Below are 17,854 nucleotides of genomic sequence, written 5' to 3'. Positions count from 1 at the left end.
GGGGTAACACCATGGTACCTACCACAGTGTTGGAGACACCACTGGGGTAATCAACACTCATTTTTCCTCCTACATTCCACTTCCTTTAAGAGAACCATCAAGGTATAAATAGAGGCTAAGATTACTTGATTTCCCTAATAAGATGAATATGGGCTTCATTGCTCAGTTTCTATCCCTTAAAATTCTAATATGAAATTAACTGAAGTGAAAAGATAAATTAAAAAAAAAAAATTTCCCCCGACTCAGCACTTAACTTCCTGAGCATTCTACCTTTCCTAGCTATTTTAAAAAGAAATCTCGTTTTGACTCTAAGCTTGTCATTACATCAGCAGAGACTAAAACAAAAAGTTCTCTAAGTGTTTAGGAAATGAATCTAAAGTAAACAAAACTATTCAATTTTAATACCCTGGTTTTAGAAAAACAGCTTAAAATTTAAATGCTTAGAAGTAGCTGGTGTTCTCTATCAGTTTACGCAATATGTTTTCAGATGGAGGGTTATTTGTTTTGAGTTTCAAAAAAGTGCCACAGTATATAATGGATCCAGCATTCCAATCCAACTTTTCATCACTGCCAGGTTGCTCAAAATGAACCCATAAAGCATCATTTGTTTGAAATACGTTTCTACCTTCTCTTCCCCTAAACTTATCTTATTTTTTAGACCCAAGAGAAGTCACAAATCTCCAGAAAGCCTTCCCTGACTCTACAGCCCACAGTCAGCTTTTATATTATTTGTTCTTTCACTAATCAAATATTTATTGAGTGTTTATTATATGCCTACCACTGTTCTAGGTTCTAGGAATTCAGTAGTAAAAAGGCAAACAAGGTCAGTACTCTCATGGACCATTCAGTTGAGGGTAAAGATAGCCACTAAACAATGTAATAATGATTCCTCATATCCAAAATGCTATTTAAGCAAACAAAAGCAGAGTAATTAGATAGAGGGCCTGACAAATCATGGAAAAAGACTGAATTAATTTAAAGAGTAATAGAAAATCATTTGGAATGTTTTAGTTGGAGAATTGTATGATTTAAGTCTTAAGAAAGTCACTCTGGCTACTCTTTGGAGAATGACTATCATGTAAAAATTAGAATCAGGGAGATGAGTCAGAGGACTCTGCAGTAACAGCGGTAGAGGTGGTAAGAAGTGATTAAATTTGGGATATTTTGATACACATTTACCCCTTGCTTAATGTCTAATTCATTCCTGCTAAGAGAAAATCAGTTAAATAAAAGCTCAAGATACCCAATCAACATTTATAAATATAAAAATGCATGAATAGATTTTAAAAATGGGTTTATGTAAGTAGTAACAATTTGAAAAAAACTTACATAAAATATAAAAAGTATATTTATTAAATTTCCTTTTTTTCTTTATCTTTTACTTCACCAATATTTTCAATGTTTATGAAACTTACAGTTTTCTCGCTGTCAGAGCACACTTAATGATAAATTACAGCAAAAAAAAAAAAAAAAAAAAAAACAATTTTAGGGCCAACAAACCTGACTGGATGTTCTACAAGTTGCTACTTCTTCAACCTTCTTGAGTTCATTCAAAAATGTTCAAATCAACACTGTTCCATATATTTTGTATGATTCTTCTCTAACTTGAAACTAGAAAGTGAATTAGTAAGCGTGGTTTATCTAAAATTGTTATGTCATCTAAATGTCACATATTGTAGTGTATTCATTTAGCAGGTGTTTTGAGGAAAATTCATTATACCAAGAAACAAAAAATAAAAAGAGCCATTAGCATGAAAAAAAAAAGATATAACTTTTCAAGAGCCATCATTGAGAAAAGTAAACGGGATTATGGGAGGTAAGTCAATTTTGCAGGCTCTGCTTATAGCTGATTAATTGGATGTGGTTTGGGGTAGGGAGTATGAGAGAAAGAGTGGAATTGGGGGTAATTCTTAATTTATTATCTTGAACAGAGAGATGAATGATGGTGCCATTAAATGAGATAAATGAAAATAGGAGAGAAGCAGGTTGGGTAAGTGGGGAGTAAATAAGAGCTTAGTTTTGAACATACTCATTTTGATGTCTCTTGAAACATTCAACTGGAGATGATAGGTAGGCGACTGCATTTACAGTTTTAGTGTTAAAAAACTAAACGTTTTGGTCTTGAGGTCTAAATAGAATATAGATAGTGGTTAAGAATCTGCCTGCCAATGCAGGGGACACGGGTTTGATCCCTGGTCCGGGAAGATCCCACATGCTGCGGAGCAACTAAGCCCATCCTCCACAATTACTGAGCCTGCGCTCTAGAGCCCGTGAGCCACAGCTACTGAAGCCCGCACGCCTAGAGCCCGTGCTCCGCAACAAGAGAAGCCACCACAATGAGAAGCCCGCGCGCCGCAACGAAGAGTAGCCTCCGCTCACCGCAACTACAGAAAGCCCGTGCGCAGCAACGAAGACCCAACACAGCCAAAAATAAATGAAAAATTAAAAAAAAAAAAAAAAGAATATAGATAGTATTTAAAATCCTGGCACTAAATAATATCACCTAGGAATAAACTAAGAAGACGATAGCTAGGGGCAGAAAGGTAGAAATTTGAAGTACAGAACATTTTAACGTTTAGAGGGTTGGATAATGAGGAAGAGTTAGCAAAGAGACAGAGAAGGAGCATCCAAATAGTTTGGAGAAAAACTGGGAGAATGAAATATCATAGAAGTTTAGTGAAGACAGAGTTTCAAGAGAGAAGGAATGTTCACTTGCACCAAATGCAACTCAGATATGGATAATATGAAAACGCATAAATAGCCATTGGATTTGGTAAAATGAAACCATTGGGACTGACATAGCATGTTCTCTAATATTTCTAAGGCCTTGCATTTATACTTATAAATTTATATTTAAATTCTTGTATTTGTGCACTAAGCTACCTAAGATGGTTTCACTGGCTAGTTAGCACACTGAATCTCTGTATCCCCAATAATTCTTAGCATAACACAGTGTACTTAGTTGGAGCTCAAAATTATTTATGGAATAATAAATATGGAATTTATGGAATTGAATAGGGCTGATGCCCATTGAAAGAGAAAAATCAACTTTAAAATTCACAGTTGTATTGTATGTTTTTGACGAGGCCAATTTTTAAAATAAGATAGTCTGCCTATTCTTTGGCATCCTCTAAATACTCCCTCTCATCAAATGGACTTTCCTACCATTTCAAAGAAGATAGAATCCATGAAGCAAGTATTCCCTCACCTTCCTCTCCTCACTTCATCTCATCTGTATCCAGTTCATCTACATGCACACTCATTAAAAGGCTCTTCCTTCTGTTTCAGGTTAATTTATCTACTTGAGCTAGTGATTACACCCATCTGTCCTAGTATCCTCTGAGACCTTGTTGGGTGTCCGGATATATTTTCTTTTTTTTTTCTTTATTTTCATTCCTTTTCTCTTTTCCTTCACTTCAGTGCTCATGTTTCATCCTTTTTTAGCTACTGCTTATTTCAAGCTTTATAAAAAGAGTATTTTACATATGCTAGCCCCGATTCCTTATTTCCTTTAACATCTCATTCTAGGCTTGAACTTAACTAACGCTTTTGGTCCTTAATTATGCAGTTGAGAAAGGATACATTCTGTTATCAGGAAAAACAAATAGACCTTTAATCTTTTAAAAACAAGCTCAACCTCAATCATAATAACAGAAATATTACATAAAACTATGTCAGGATACATTTTTCTACAGACTGGCAAAACCTGAAATGTTTGGTAACACAATCTGTTAGAAAAGCTATGGAGCTTCCACCAGCCCTCTCATTAAGTGCTGATGGAAATTCAAAAAGTTACAACTAACATGAAGGATAGTTTGGCAATAACTATCAAAATTATTTTATCTCTTGGCTTATAAATAGTTTTAATAAATGAAATTTCTGGGATTTCATTCCATAGATATATTTTCAAATGTATACAATTATATTAAAACATTCTTTGTATTAGCAAAAAATTGAAAACACCCATGACTCTTTTAGACTGGTTAGATTAAGTATGATATATCCACACAGTGGAATACTGTACAACTATAAACAAAGAGAGAGAGAGAGAGAGAGAGAATTAGACAGTTTCTTATTTTTATAATTAAAATATCTCTAAGATATTACTGAAAGAAAAAAAAAAGTGGAGAGGTGTATATAGTGAACTCCCTTTAATATAATAAAGAAATATATACACACACATGTGTGTATATACATACATGCTTTTGCATAAAGAAACTATGAAGGATTTAAAAAAAAAACTATGAAAAGTGGTTGCCTGTTGGGTTAAGGTGGGAGTAAACAGAGGTATATAGAAATAGGAATGTTAGAAAGACTTTCACTAAAATATTTATATTTAGGTTTTGTTTGTTTTCAAACCATTTCACTGTATCACTTATTCTCAAATTAAAAACAACACAACAGGGCTTCCCTGGTGGCGCAGTGGTTGAGAATCTGCCTGCTAATGCAGGGGACACGGGTTCGAGCCCTGGTCTGGGAAGATCCCACATGCCACGGAGCAGCTGGGCCCGTGAGCCACAACTACTGAGCCTGCGCGTCTGGAGCCTGTGCCCCGCAACGGGAGGGGCCGCGATAGTGAGAGGCCCGCGCACCGCGATGAAGAGCGGTCCATGCACCGCGATGAAGAGTGGCCCCCGCTTGCCGTAACTAGAGAAAGCCCTCGCAAGAACTGAAGACCCAACACAGCCAAAAATAAATAAATAAATAAATAAAGTAAGCTATAAAAAAAAAAAAAAATTAAAAAAAAAAAAAAAAAAAACAACACAACAAAGCTCCACAATATGAAAAAAAATCATTATAACCACAGCCTATATAAGAACCTCGAGGCACCTGGGGAGGTGCGCCAGTGACTTGTCTTAAAGGAATACCTCCCTTCACAGACGACCACCATTTCTCCAAACCACCCTAAGGAGTATGTCACCAACAGTGACGTATATACAAGAAGTAAATAAATCCTGATGCTAGATAGCCCACCCAGATGCAGAACGTGGCCATCCAGCTCCATTTCCCCTGCTCAACAACCCTGTTGGTACTTACAGCAGGTTCACCCTATTAGAATCTCAAACCGTTTGCCCCGACCTCCTGCTAGTATACTTGCAGCTAACAACAGGAGACAACTCACTCCGCCTGGGAAATTCTCTGATACTCCATGTTTTTGTCCCCTGACACATTCCCTTCCTGTCTCTTGGAATGTTTCTCATCTCCCCAGTCCTAGCTTTCTCTGGATACTATCACAGTAGCCCACCCCCCACGCCTTATCTACGCGGACACATTCCAAGAGCCACGATGGATACTGAAACCGCAGATAGCACCGACTCCTATATAGACTTTTTCCCTATACATACATACCTATGGGGAAGTTTAATTTATAAATTAGGCACAGTAAAAGATTAACAACAACTAATAATTAAATAGAACAATTATAACAATATACCGTAATAAAAGTTATGTAAATGTGGTCTCTCTCACACACACACACGATATCTTATTGTACAAATTCAATGCCTTTTTCATCTTAATTAAGCACTTACCACACACACTGCGGCCGTAACTTTTGCAGTTCGAGGTGCAACAACAAAACGAACAGAGATTTATTCTTCCTTCTTCACAATTTCACGGATAGAAAATTCAGGTTCGTCCGTACAGTAGATGTGAGCAACCTCGGCCTACAAATTTTTTGTCTGGCGCCCTATCGCTTAGAGGAAGCACTGCAAGGCTGTGCGTTGGCGGGTCCGATTGACCGGAAGCACTACTCGCGCGTTGGAGCCACTATTAAGCGAATTAAGGGGGACGCAAACACCAGCACCGCGATACCTCAAACTCGCGAGAGCTTCGATCTGATAAGCAGGAGGGCAGCTCAGTGCCTCACGGGGGAAATGGTGGCCTCGCGAAGATGCCGGCCCGGAGCAGGGCCGCGAGACTTCCTCACACTACCTCAGAAAGGTGAGTCATTTAAAACTCATGGATTATTTCTGGAATTTTCCCTTCAACATTTTCGGACGGTGGTTGACTGCGGGTAACTGAAACCGCAGAAAGCTAAACCCTGGAGAAGGGGGAACTACCGTACAAATATTTCTCCCGAAACTGTCCAGATTTCTCTGACTGGATATGATAAATGATATAACACCTGCAAAATTCTCTAGTTTATTGCCCGCCAAATAACAGGAAGACAAAAATGTTCGGTGAAATTCTGAATCCTAATAGAATATTTCTTATATCTTTTTATGGTACTTGATAAAAAGTTGTTGGCATTATAATTATTAATCTAGTACTTTTACTGGATTATAAGCTTTTAGAAGACAAGTATTGTGGGGCAGGGGTTTGTACATGGAATAGCTGTTGAAAAATACTTTAAAATTCAGTTTAATTGAAACACTTGCTTCATTCAGACCTACGCTTAAACTGACGCTGTCTTTCTGTCTGATACAGAGGTTGGAAAATTTAAGTAATGGTTTTAAATGTGACCCGATGTGGCCGTGTGGTAGTTTTCTATGGCTTTTACCTCTAAGAGATAAAGTCGCTCTTCTTCTGGGGGAAGAATTTGAGTTCCTCAGTGTAGGGACCCCTCTTTTCAGCAGAGAGTCCAGGTGTTGCAGGGGCTGGTGGCTCATCAATGCAAGAGTGGGCCAGTGACCTTAGGCCTGGTCACGCAGGGTGTCTGTGTCTCAGAGGCAGTGATTGGCTCAGTATGGTCACGTGACCCACTTCAGTCCAATCGGATCTCAATCTGAGGTACCTTTGCTGTGGTGATGGGGGAAAGGCGTTCTTTTGTACAAAGTTTGCTGAAAGGGTCAGAGGTAAACCTGAAGCCTTCTCGTCAACTCAGTGTGAGCTTCTGCCAGAGACTGTTTATAGCAGAGTGAAAAAAAAGAGCTAAGGGATGAAGAAAATGATCTTGGTAAATCTGTGTGAGCTGCTGGATGCAGCCTGACTTTTCTTTCCTTGTATTTTCAGTTATACAAATCAGTGCCTATCTCTATTGCCTAGGCTAACTTTAGCTTATTTTCTATCATTTGCAAGCAAAGGAGTTTTGTCTACTGTAAGCTAAAATTTAGAATACTTATAAGTGCATTTTATAGTTTAGTTATATAACATTTATCTTGCAGTACAAAATATATGGTACCCAAAGTGCTAAATTCAGGATATTAAATGATTTTTTAAATACATATGTAAAACTTTTGATTATGTTAGATAGTTTCTAAGTGTATGGGAATACCAAAATAGTCTGAAGATGTAGTGCAGTTAATTTTCATCTACTACAAGAAAGATGTATATTTCTTAAGGAATATCTTAGAGAAATGGACACATCTCTGTGATGGACCCTTCACATAAAACATACTCAGAAATTTTGTTTAAATGCCATAGACAGGATGAATGGTTAACAAAACACTCTTTCTCCCCCAAAATATTTTCCCCAAACTGTTTGTAATGGCATCAGTCTCCTCACTTGAGACTGAGGTCCTCAACAGTTAGCCGTTCCCTTGGATCCTGTCTGCTGAGAGAATTTATTAAAATTCTACTGGGAGGGGGAGGGGAGGCCTGAATTACAGGTTACAAGAAACAGAGCTCTGGAGCCTTCTCTTGTGAGCATGAATTATTTTTATCAGATGCCCTAACTTCTGGAAAATAGGATGAGTACATTTTAAGAACAATGGGAGTGTGATGGAAGGAAAAGTGTAGGGTGTATTTCTCTAGGACCAAGGCTGGCAGACCTTAAGTCAGGGACAGAGTAGGCCACTCTGGGACAGAACACTTAAAAAGGACAAGAGAAGGAATATCAAGGGGGGGAGATGTCTCCTTTCTGAAATTTGCTGAATCCTGGCCCCAAGTGGAAAAGCATATTTTTTTTTAAATGACTTATCAAATGAGATTCTCTGCATTGTTTTTATTTCATCAAAATTTGTTTCTTATTCGCTTAAAATGCATAAAGATATATTATAGTAACCTACATATAATAACTCATTTGTAATTTACCCTCTTAAGATTTGGTCTGTACATCCCAGAGATAATGCATTAGTAGTTTTTACAAACAATTCTGAGAGCATCTTAGGTTACATGAATATCATCTCTACTTATTTCTCTTTATAAATCCATATTAAGTATGTTTAATTAATTCTTAATTTTATACATACTCCATAAAATATTTGTCTTTTAATTTAACAGTTTCTGCAAGAAACAATCATTTTACAAAGATTTGGCTTGTAAAGCTATTAAATTATTTAAAAAACTGTAGTGGACTTTTTTCAGTATCAAAGGCTTATGTGGATATTCATTCTTGCTAATATGTAAGTACTACATATGTTTATTCATGTGATGCTCTTTTATAATAAAATGAAATAAAGTAATAACATATCAACCAAAACTATCTGAATTATTAAGCTTCTATAGATGCAGAGGTTCAGAACCACAGTATTGAAGACAGATTTAAATAATGCTTTCCATTGTGAGAAAATGCAGCAAATTGAAAAGCTAATCAGAATATCAAAGCAAATACATATTACCAGGGTTCTCATACACTCTAACAATAAAAAATGTATTGAACATCAAGTCCTAATCTCTGTTTTTTCATGATCATTTTAATAGTCAACAAGTAGCTAACTTCAGTATTGACAATTGAAGAGGTCTTAAAATGGAGTGTACTAGTATAACTAATAATTTCCTACCAAATTGACCACATCAAACAACATTTATATGAGTGTTTCAATAGAAGACAATAAAAGAAAAGAAAATTGTTGCCACTTATCAACCCTGTAACCATTTTTTAATAATACAAAAAAATAGGTGTTGTGGGGCCCTCATGTCCCCCATCCAACAGCACAATAAAAATAATATTACGGAAGGGTGGATCGTATCTGGAGCTTTTATTAAAATTCCTTCAGAAATCTACAGTCAGATTTATTTTAGGTATTTGTCTCTGAGATGAGCAATACTTTTATATTTTTTGTACATATGTTACAGTACACAAAGACATTCTATAAAAGCAAGAAGTCACTATAAAAGAAAAGTTCTTATCAGTTAATGATTAACAAATCCTTTTAATTTCTGAGGTTATTGTTTTGGAAATCTCAAAGAAGGAAAATTATATAATTACCTAAATAACAGAAGTATATTTGTAATTTGCCTCTTTTCCCAGAACTAACCCCCTGTGAAGTCATCTGTGACTTCTCCTTTAAACGTACAGTTTTGCTTATGAAATAGAAACTTGCCCTCATTTCACACTATATCTTAAATAAAATTTAGGAAAAAAATCAAGTGTCATGATAGAGAAATTTCTTTGGCATTTTGAAAATTTCCTGCTTTTTAATAGCTCTTTAATAAGCTGTAAATTTAATAAACTACACCTTTTCAAGGATTTCTAATGCTAACTTTACTACAGCACTTTACAGTGGGTATCTTTCACACTGCGTGCAATTCAGATGTTATTTCTAATTGTTTCAAAGTGCCTTTTTCTCTTTAGTATCTGGATCATGAAGAGTGCATATTTTTACAAAGCAGTCAGTTAAAGATACAAAGTCCCAATTTTCTCTCGTAGTAATTTTTAAAAGCTCTTTCGAACTAAAGCTATACCTTATTCTGTTTTTAATATTTTCATATAAAATCTTAGTATAAGATCTTTTAAAATACTTTAGAATTTAACTGTTGCAAATTTAAAAACAATATTCTTCTCTACACCAAAGGAAACAAACTGATGTTTCAATCACAAATGAAAACATCACAATTTTGTAGGAAAAGTTTATACATTCCCACTGAAGCATAGAATACTCTGCCAAATATTGTCAAGTTTAAATTGCACGTTCAATATGAACTCACTTACCTTTCCTCAGTGCTGACTTGTTATTGGAACTGCCATCAACTTCTAACTGTTAATGACTCTTTTAGCAAAAACGGAAAACAGTAAAGTCAAGTCACATGTCGTAAAAGTAGGCCTAGGTTGGATGCTGCTTAATTTCAGTACTGGAGGAAAAAAAAGGTGGGGGGGTGGGGTGGTGTGTGGAGTGAGCACAAAAACTTTTAAATAAAACCACTTCCTGCGTAGATACGGTTAACCACACACAACACATCATTACTCGATTTGAAAAAATTGCCTTCTATAGTCAACGAGATTGTTGTTTTTCAGTGTGATTTTCAATTTTCAGACACTGCACATTTGTAAAGGTTTCATCAATTCTGATTTAATGGGGAAAAATGTATGGTTAAAAATTTAGCAGGGAGAGGGGCAGCCTGCTAAGCACTGGGGACACTTCCTCTTTCTCTGCCTTCTAGCAAGGGCTTTAAGCCTAAAGCCTGCTCTCTTCAGTCAGCTAGAGCATGTCCATGTGCCGTCAGGAGGCTCTGCTTATTGGCTTGGGAAGCCAAGAGACCATCTCCATTAACAGAGCTGGTGCTTCTAACTCACAGAGGGCCCCACAAAGAGGTGCTCCATTACTAAGTTCATGACGCTTCGGACAGCTTGCATTAGAACTTCAGAGAACACAGCCCAGGGCCCTGCTGCCACCTGGGGGAATGGAAGGTGCTCATCCAGCACATACTGTGACATTTGCTGTAGGTGGTTCTCACACTGGTGTGTCCTCTCTTGCAGTTGCCTAAGTAGTTCTGATATGTGCTGAAGAGCTTTTGCTGTGGCTGAATGATTCTTTGTGTGGCCTGACTTAAGAAGAAAAATAAAATAAAGGCTCCAAGGGGTGTCAATTTTGGCATGCTGCTCTGTGCCCTTCTATGTCAAACTTCAACCCGTCCAAGACAGGTTTGGGGTGGAGTGGGGACTCAAAATAGCCGTAGGGTGTGCCTCTCTACTGAGCCATGGGCTCCAAGAGGTGAGCTCCTGGGCGTGCAAGCTTGGCTGGTTTTGTGAGACTTGCAGGATATTCACAAAAGGAAAATCTTCCCTTCCAAATATGTGAGAAAGTTAAATCACAATCTCTTGTCATACAAACTCATCAGACTAGAAATCTGTGTAATAGTTCTCAGTGGTGTGGAATGTTTGGCACACATAAAGAAAATCTTTAAAAATATATGTGGTGTATATGGCCCAAGATATGCATGGCATGTCTCTGCAAATTAATCTAATTTCTCTAGGACTCTTCTTTTTAAAATCATATTTCAGATTCACCCTAGAACTCATTGTCAGTTGTCATTCCAGCATACACCTTTTTAAGTTTTTAGAGCCCTGAAGGTTTGTACTCAATGTTCCTCCTTAACATTGAAGAGAAAATAGAAAGGACATGATAATGAAAGTGAGGAGACCAGATTTCAGGCTTCAGTTCTGACACTACTGTTTATTTAACCTTGGCCAAGTCGCTTAAGTTCTCTGAAATTTAGGTTATTTATCTATACAATGGAACATACATATAAAAAATATCCATCTCCCAGAATAAAACTGTTGGTTGGTACAGTCGGCAGCTTCCCCGGTGAAATCTGAAACTGGCCCCCATATGATGAGGGCAAGAAGAGACCAAAGAAAGAGGCAGACCACTCCAGATTGGTAGGTGGCACGTTTAATAAGCAAAGGAACTTACCTACAAAGGTTGTCTTGGGTAGCCGCAAGACAAGTAGTTCTTTGCACCTGCCCACCAGAATCTTAAGTTTAGATAGAGGACTTAACTGGGTTCAGTCATGCACACGGTCCAGACCATCTCAATAACACATTGCTCCCTCAAGGCTGTGTCCTTGAAAATGGCTCCCGCTGTGGGAATGGTGGGCAGAACATACATTCCAAGGTCAGGGGAGGGGGTGAGGAGCCTCCGACTGCCTGGGTCCAGTTTGCGGCTCAACTGGAGGTCACATTCTCCCAATTACCTCCTCCAACAAAAATAAGTAAATAGATTTAAATATGTTGTAAATAATGCAGAATAGCAGACTTACACATTAGCATGAGCTAGGAAATGATTATGCCTCCCAAGAAACATCAGATAAATTTAGTACATCCTACTCGATTTAAGCCTTTGTAAGTCCAAGTCAGGCTCATAAATCTAGAACAAGGAAAATAGGCTTTTCCTTTTACATAGGTACTGATAGCAGATATTGGAATAGAAAAAATATAAAACACCAATGTACCCTTATGGGAAATAAATAAACACAAACACCTACTTGAAGGTATAAATTTTCAGTTATTTTTGATCATGAACAAGTAGACATTAAACAGAGACAAAGCACATTTTCTTTGTACAGGATGGGAGGGGAGCAACTCAGGCAGTGATATACCTGGGTTTGGTGGCCAGAGGAAATGTATTTACCATGATTACGATTAAGGATCTAGCTTAGGCTTTGACACTTGCGACTCAATATGTATCTAATATTTATTGAATACTTGCTGTAAGCCAAGAATTGTACCAATCCCTTTACATTTTTTCTTTCATTTAATCCTTCTAACAACCTTATGAGCTAACCAATGTTATTATACTCTCTTTTTTTCTTTCTTATGAGGAAACTGAGATTATATAATTGCCCAATTTAGTAAGGAGTAGAGCCAGGAGTCCAACCAAGGGCCCTGATCCCACAGTCATTGTTCTAAATTACTATGCTATCTCCTAACCATGTTTTATTCAGCACAACTCAAAGTAAATAATGCTGAGGACAAGTTTCACCCCTGGTATTTCTTTTTGCTTCTTCACTGACAGGAATGATAGACTTAGCAGGTAGAAATCATTCTTGGGACTCATACTAAAATCAAATCTCCCCAAAGTTCTCTACGTTTAAATTTATATTGAAGAGATTAAAAGAATTGATAAATGGAAATACACTATGTGCATAGATAAGAAAAGTAACAGTGAAAATGTGTCAGTTTGTCCAAGTCAATCGACAAATAGATTCAATAAAATTTCAATATATTGCAGATGAATTTTTAAGGAACACAACAAGCTATTCCAGGAATTTCCATAGAAGAACAAATGTCCCAAAGTACCTAACTTTATTTTGAAACAGAACAGCAAAGACTGATGACTTACTAGTCAGATATTAACATTGTCCAGGCCACAGTATTAAAAAACATTAGAGTACTGGTCCAATAGCAGACCATATTTATTTGAGAACTTCATATATGACAAAGATGGCATCATAAGGTAAACAAAAAGGAACAGATTGATTAGTAGATGATGTTGGCAAGACACACTCACTAAATCAAAGAAAATAGAGTTGGGCCCCTACATTAGACCACAAGCAAAGATGGACCCTAGATGGAATAAATCTACATTTGAAAGGTAAATCCTTTTGCGGATACAAAAAATAAATATATTTTTGCAAAATGCAACTTTCATAAATAGTATCCCTAAATTAAAAGGAAAAGAGCAAAAATATATGGACTTAACTATACAATAATTAAAGAAGTCTGTTAATTATAAAACAAAGTTACAGAAAAATAACAGACTAGTAGAGCATACATAGATTCACAAAAGATTTGTGCAAGTCAGTAGGAAACCTAAGTGGGAAATAAGAAAGTAATTTGAATAAACAATTCATGAAAAGGACTGAACTAATATCCATCAGTAAGTAAAGAGATGTACACCTCCCCAGTAGTCACTGTAAAAACAAGTTAAATTAGCTCCTATTGAAATGGCAGAAATCTGGATGAGAATTTATAGAGAGGAACTGTCATATATTGATGGTGGAACTATAAACTGAAGCCATTCTGACAAGCAATCTGGCAAAAAAAATATAGCAAAATAAAATATATGCATGCACTATGTTCCAGCAACCCAATTCTGTTATAAATATAGGTTCAGATAAATCCCTCACAAAGCCTTGTTTTCCCTCCTTTATCACAACTAGTTAACTGATTTAGGTCTTGGTTCATGTGTCTCAGGTAATATTAACTAGTATTGTGTCTGTGTGTTTGCGTATGATTAGGGGGAAAAAAAACAAAAACAGAAGTTTCTAGGCCCTCTGAGCAGATGTTATGAGTTAGACACTAAAGGAGAATAGAAAAGAGAAGAAAGGCTTGACTTAGATTGAGAAAGATTTCGATTTCCTGGGATAGGAATGAGAGAGAGAGATGGGTTTCCCTTACTGGAGGAGAGCTTGCTCCACTCCCAAGAAGCTGCCCCTTTCTGGCAAACACTTTAATCTGGAGGCAACGTCTGTTCATCTCTTGAACACTTACTGTGTACCAGGCAATATAGCAAGCTTTAGATATACTGAATATTAGTTAGAAAAAAAGATAAATTAAAATAATTTATTGATAAGGAAAGAAATACAAAAGCAGTGAAGTGGCACATAAAATGTTCAGAAGGTATAAGACTTGAGGTCAGATGAGAAGAGAGGTCTTACCAAGGAAAGTAAATATTTAAAGAAAGTGATGGATCTAGCCATGTGGATTTAGAGGTGGGAGGTGGGTATTCCAGGAGGAAATAGAAGTGCAGGAACTCTGGATGAAGATTGTGTCTGGGATCATTGAAAAGCTGCATGGGGGTCAGTGTGACTGTAGATGAGTGAGAGAGAGGAGTATAGGGGATAGTATCAGAGAAGTAATAAGGCCTAGACCACGTGGACTCTCCTGCTCTTTTTGAAAAATCTGAGTGAGAAGGGGAAACATTAAAATAATTTGACTCACAGTTTTACAAGAGCATTCTGTCTGTTGTATGAAGGATTGACCAAAGGAATGGGAATAGAACCCAGGAGACCAATTAGTAAGCTACTGCAATAATCCACAGTAGAGGTGATTGGGACTTGGACCAAAGTGGTGGTAGCAAGTATAATGGAGAAATGATCAAATTCTGTATGTGTTCTGAAAATGGATCCAACAACCATTTCCTTTTGAGCAACCTGAACAGCTGAAAAATGGAGTTGCTATTAACCGAGACAAAAAAGACTTCAGAAGAGCTGGTACATTGGGGCATGTTGGTTTGTAGTACATAATAACTTTGAGATGCTTATTTGTCACCTCAGTGGAGTTGACTATTTTGCAGTTAGATATGAAGGTCTGGAGGTCAAGAAAGGAATCCAGGTTAGATATAAAGTTGGAACTCATCAGCATAAAAATGGCATTTAATACTATGAGACTGGATAATATAGACACAGAGTGTATATAGAAAAGAGAAAAGTTTCAAGGAAAGTATCTATGCTTAATTTAAGATTGGGAGAGAGGAAAAATTTGCAAAGGAGATGTAAAAATGGTAGTCTGGAAGGAAGGAGGAAAGAACAGATGAATTTGATGTCCTGGAAACCAAGTGAAAATATTTTTCAGGGATGAGAGATTTATAAATTGTCAAATGCCACTGAAAACTCAGGTAAAATGAAAGTGGCAAAATTACCTTTAGATACAGCAACATACAGGTTGTTGTGACCATGATAGAAGTTTTAGTAGCATATGAGTGAGAAAATCTTATTTTAATAGATGGAAGACAACAAATACAGATATCTTTTAGGAGTTTTACTCTACAGGAAAGAATAGAAGAAATGAAGATGATCCTATAGAAGGAAAAACTGATTATACGCGATAGAAAGGAAAGTGTTATGGGATGCTGTCCTGAAGCAGAGGAGTGGGAATAGAATCTCAGGCACAAGTAGCTTTATGGCCTAAGCCTTGGCTGAAAGCATGGGCAGTTCTTTCATTGTACCAGAAATGAAGCCAGAGCACATAGGCAAGGCACAAATTTGCAGCTGGGTACAGTATTTGAGGTCGGTGGAAGTTCTCTTCTGATTACAACAATTCTGTCAGTAAAGTAGAAAGATGGGAATGAGAATTAGAATGGGTGAAAAATGGGTGAAGAGTTAGAGGTTTTAAGAGAGAGAATAAAATGTGAAATAGTCCAACATTGTGAGGTTTCTGGGGTGGAGTGTGGACGCATCTCCATACCCCACATTTTGCCAGGAGCATCAGAACCACCTGTTTCATATTATGCCTCTGAACTTAGACAAGAAGTATTTCAGTGACATTCATAATGACCGGAGGAGCTTCCTTGAGGACTATGGAAGCAGCAGGGGATCCCGTATAGTTTCAAGGGCTGAAAGTTGGATGTAGAATGGAGGAGGGCGGGCCAAGCATAATGGAAATTTAATTCTAACTAAAGAAAGTAGGTGAGAATAAGACCTGACTTAGATTGTTTATAAAAAGAGAAATAAATGTGACATTTCTTACAACCAAGTGTTATAATTGGTTGTAGGAGAAAAATGTGTGCACTCAATCACTCACTCATCCAACAAATATATTTGGGGTATTTACTTTATTCTAGACACAACACCAAGCTCCAAGGATGCAATTTCTTGGAGATTTTTAAATGTCATTTGGTGGGGGTAACAGAGACAATAAACAAATAAGAATAAAAACACATTAATTAATAATGTTCAAGAGTAGTAAGAGCTATGGAGAAAGTAAAGCAAGATCAGCAAATAGCAAGTATACACAACTCTTCTAAGAAATCATAATCTAAAAGGAAGTTAGATATGTGTTAGATATGCAATGCCTTGAGGGGGAAGAGGTGACAAAATGTTTTGTTTTGTTTTTCAGATCAGAGAATAATAATAGCTTGATTCTATGCTGATTTCAAAATGATGTCGTAGAGAGGGAAAATTTGTTGATATAACATAAAAAGGATGCTCCCTGAAACAATGACCCTGAGTAGGTGAAAGGGGAGAAATTGGCCTTGGCATCAAGTCATAGGTAATTCATAGAAACAGGAGAAAAAGGAGAGCATCTAGATGAAGGTGGTTAGATATAGGGTTTTCAGGAGTGACATTTCTGACAAGGTGACTTTTGGCACAAGACATGAAGAAAGTCAAGGAGGAACCTGGTATATATGGAGAACAGTGGTCCAAGCAGAAGAAAGAGTAAATGCCAAGTTCAAGTTAGAGCAGGCTTGGCAATTTGAAGAATAGCAATGAGACATGTGTGCCTAGAAAGCAGGCAGTGAGGGCAAGATTTTGTAGGGCACTGAATGCCAGATAAGAACGATAGTTTTTATGCACATTGTGCTAAGAAGTGAGACTTTTGCTAAGAAGTGAGACTTTAGAGACAAAATTCTTCACCTCCCTTCTGTCCCCTTAACCTCTATCAAGGCGCTGTCATCACATCTTGGCTCATTATTTTCGCATTACATGTTTGGATATTGTAACAGGGATAAGGACTATCTTCCTTTTATTGACTTAAGTAACCAGAAGGAGATGTCTCAAGGCTCCTGGATCAGGAATGTACTTTTGGAGCCTTAAGATTCTGGGTATCTGTACATAGCCAGGTCCCAGGTCCTGGCCTCCAGACCTATTTGAAAGCCCCAGAGTATATTACTCCAGTGAGAGAAAGAGGAAAGGAAACAAGCTAGTTACAAAACATGAAGTTCATGCCGTAAGAGTATGTGCAAAATGGAGAGACTTCCTATTCTAGCAACATTGCCTATTGAGCTAATATGGATCTGCCATATCACTGCAAACACTTAAAAATGCAAGAAAAACTATGGATTAACAAAATATTAAACACATAGCTAAGCATCCCAGAAGAGCAAGTGAAACTCACTGAAAGACAGGATTAAAAAGGAAATCTGAAGCTAAAGGAGTAAGCTTGCAGACTGCTGCTGTGGCAGGTTGAGGAGGCAGGTAGTTCCTGGGGTCAGAGATTTTCACGGTCACCAAGGAAATGAAAAGATGGCGCTGGGCTTGCGCAAAACCAGCAGTTAGAACTGATTCCTGCCTTAAAGATAGGACCCTCGAATGGCGATCACCACCGCAAAAGAGGAACTAAAGTAGATAAAAACTAGAAAGCTTGTCAATACTGGGTCCTTGGTTTAACAAAAAAAAAGTCTTTTGTGAGAAATTAAAAACTGATTCATGGGGCTTCCCTGGTGGCGCAGTGGTTGAGAGTCCGCCTGCCAATGCAGGGGACACGGGTTCGGGCCCTGGTCTGGGGGGATCCCACATGCCGCGGAGCGGC

At 37.4% G+C, this 17,854-nt stretch overlaps 1 protein-coding gene across 2 annotated transcripts in view; it reads right to left on the bottom strand.

The window, feature by feature from the left end:
* The window catches only part of ARHGAP15 (Rho GTPase activating protein 15), a 610,484-nt gene extending 600,541 nt beyond the window's left edge, over positions 1-9,943 (bottom strand). For both annotated transcript variants that reach the window (XM_057551505.1, XM_007183022.2), the window contains exon 1: positions 9,815-9,943. The gene's annotated coding sequence lies outside the window, so the exon portion shown is untranslated. The remainder of the gene's footprint in view (positions 1-9,814) is intronic.
* Between the last annotated feature and the right edge of the window lie 7,911 nt (positions 9,944-17,854).

The sequence above is a fragment of the Balaenoptera acutorostrata genome, chromosome 8 (genome assembly GCF_949987535.1).
Source record: "Balaenoptera acutorostrata chromosome 8, mBalAcu1.1, whole genome shotgun sequence".
Lineage (NCBI taxonomy): Eukaryota > Metazoa > Chordata > Mammalia > Artiodactyla > Balaenopteridae > Balaenoptera > Balaenoptera acutorostrata.
This window is presented reverse-complemented; position numbering and strand designations above follow the sequence as displayed.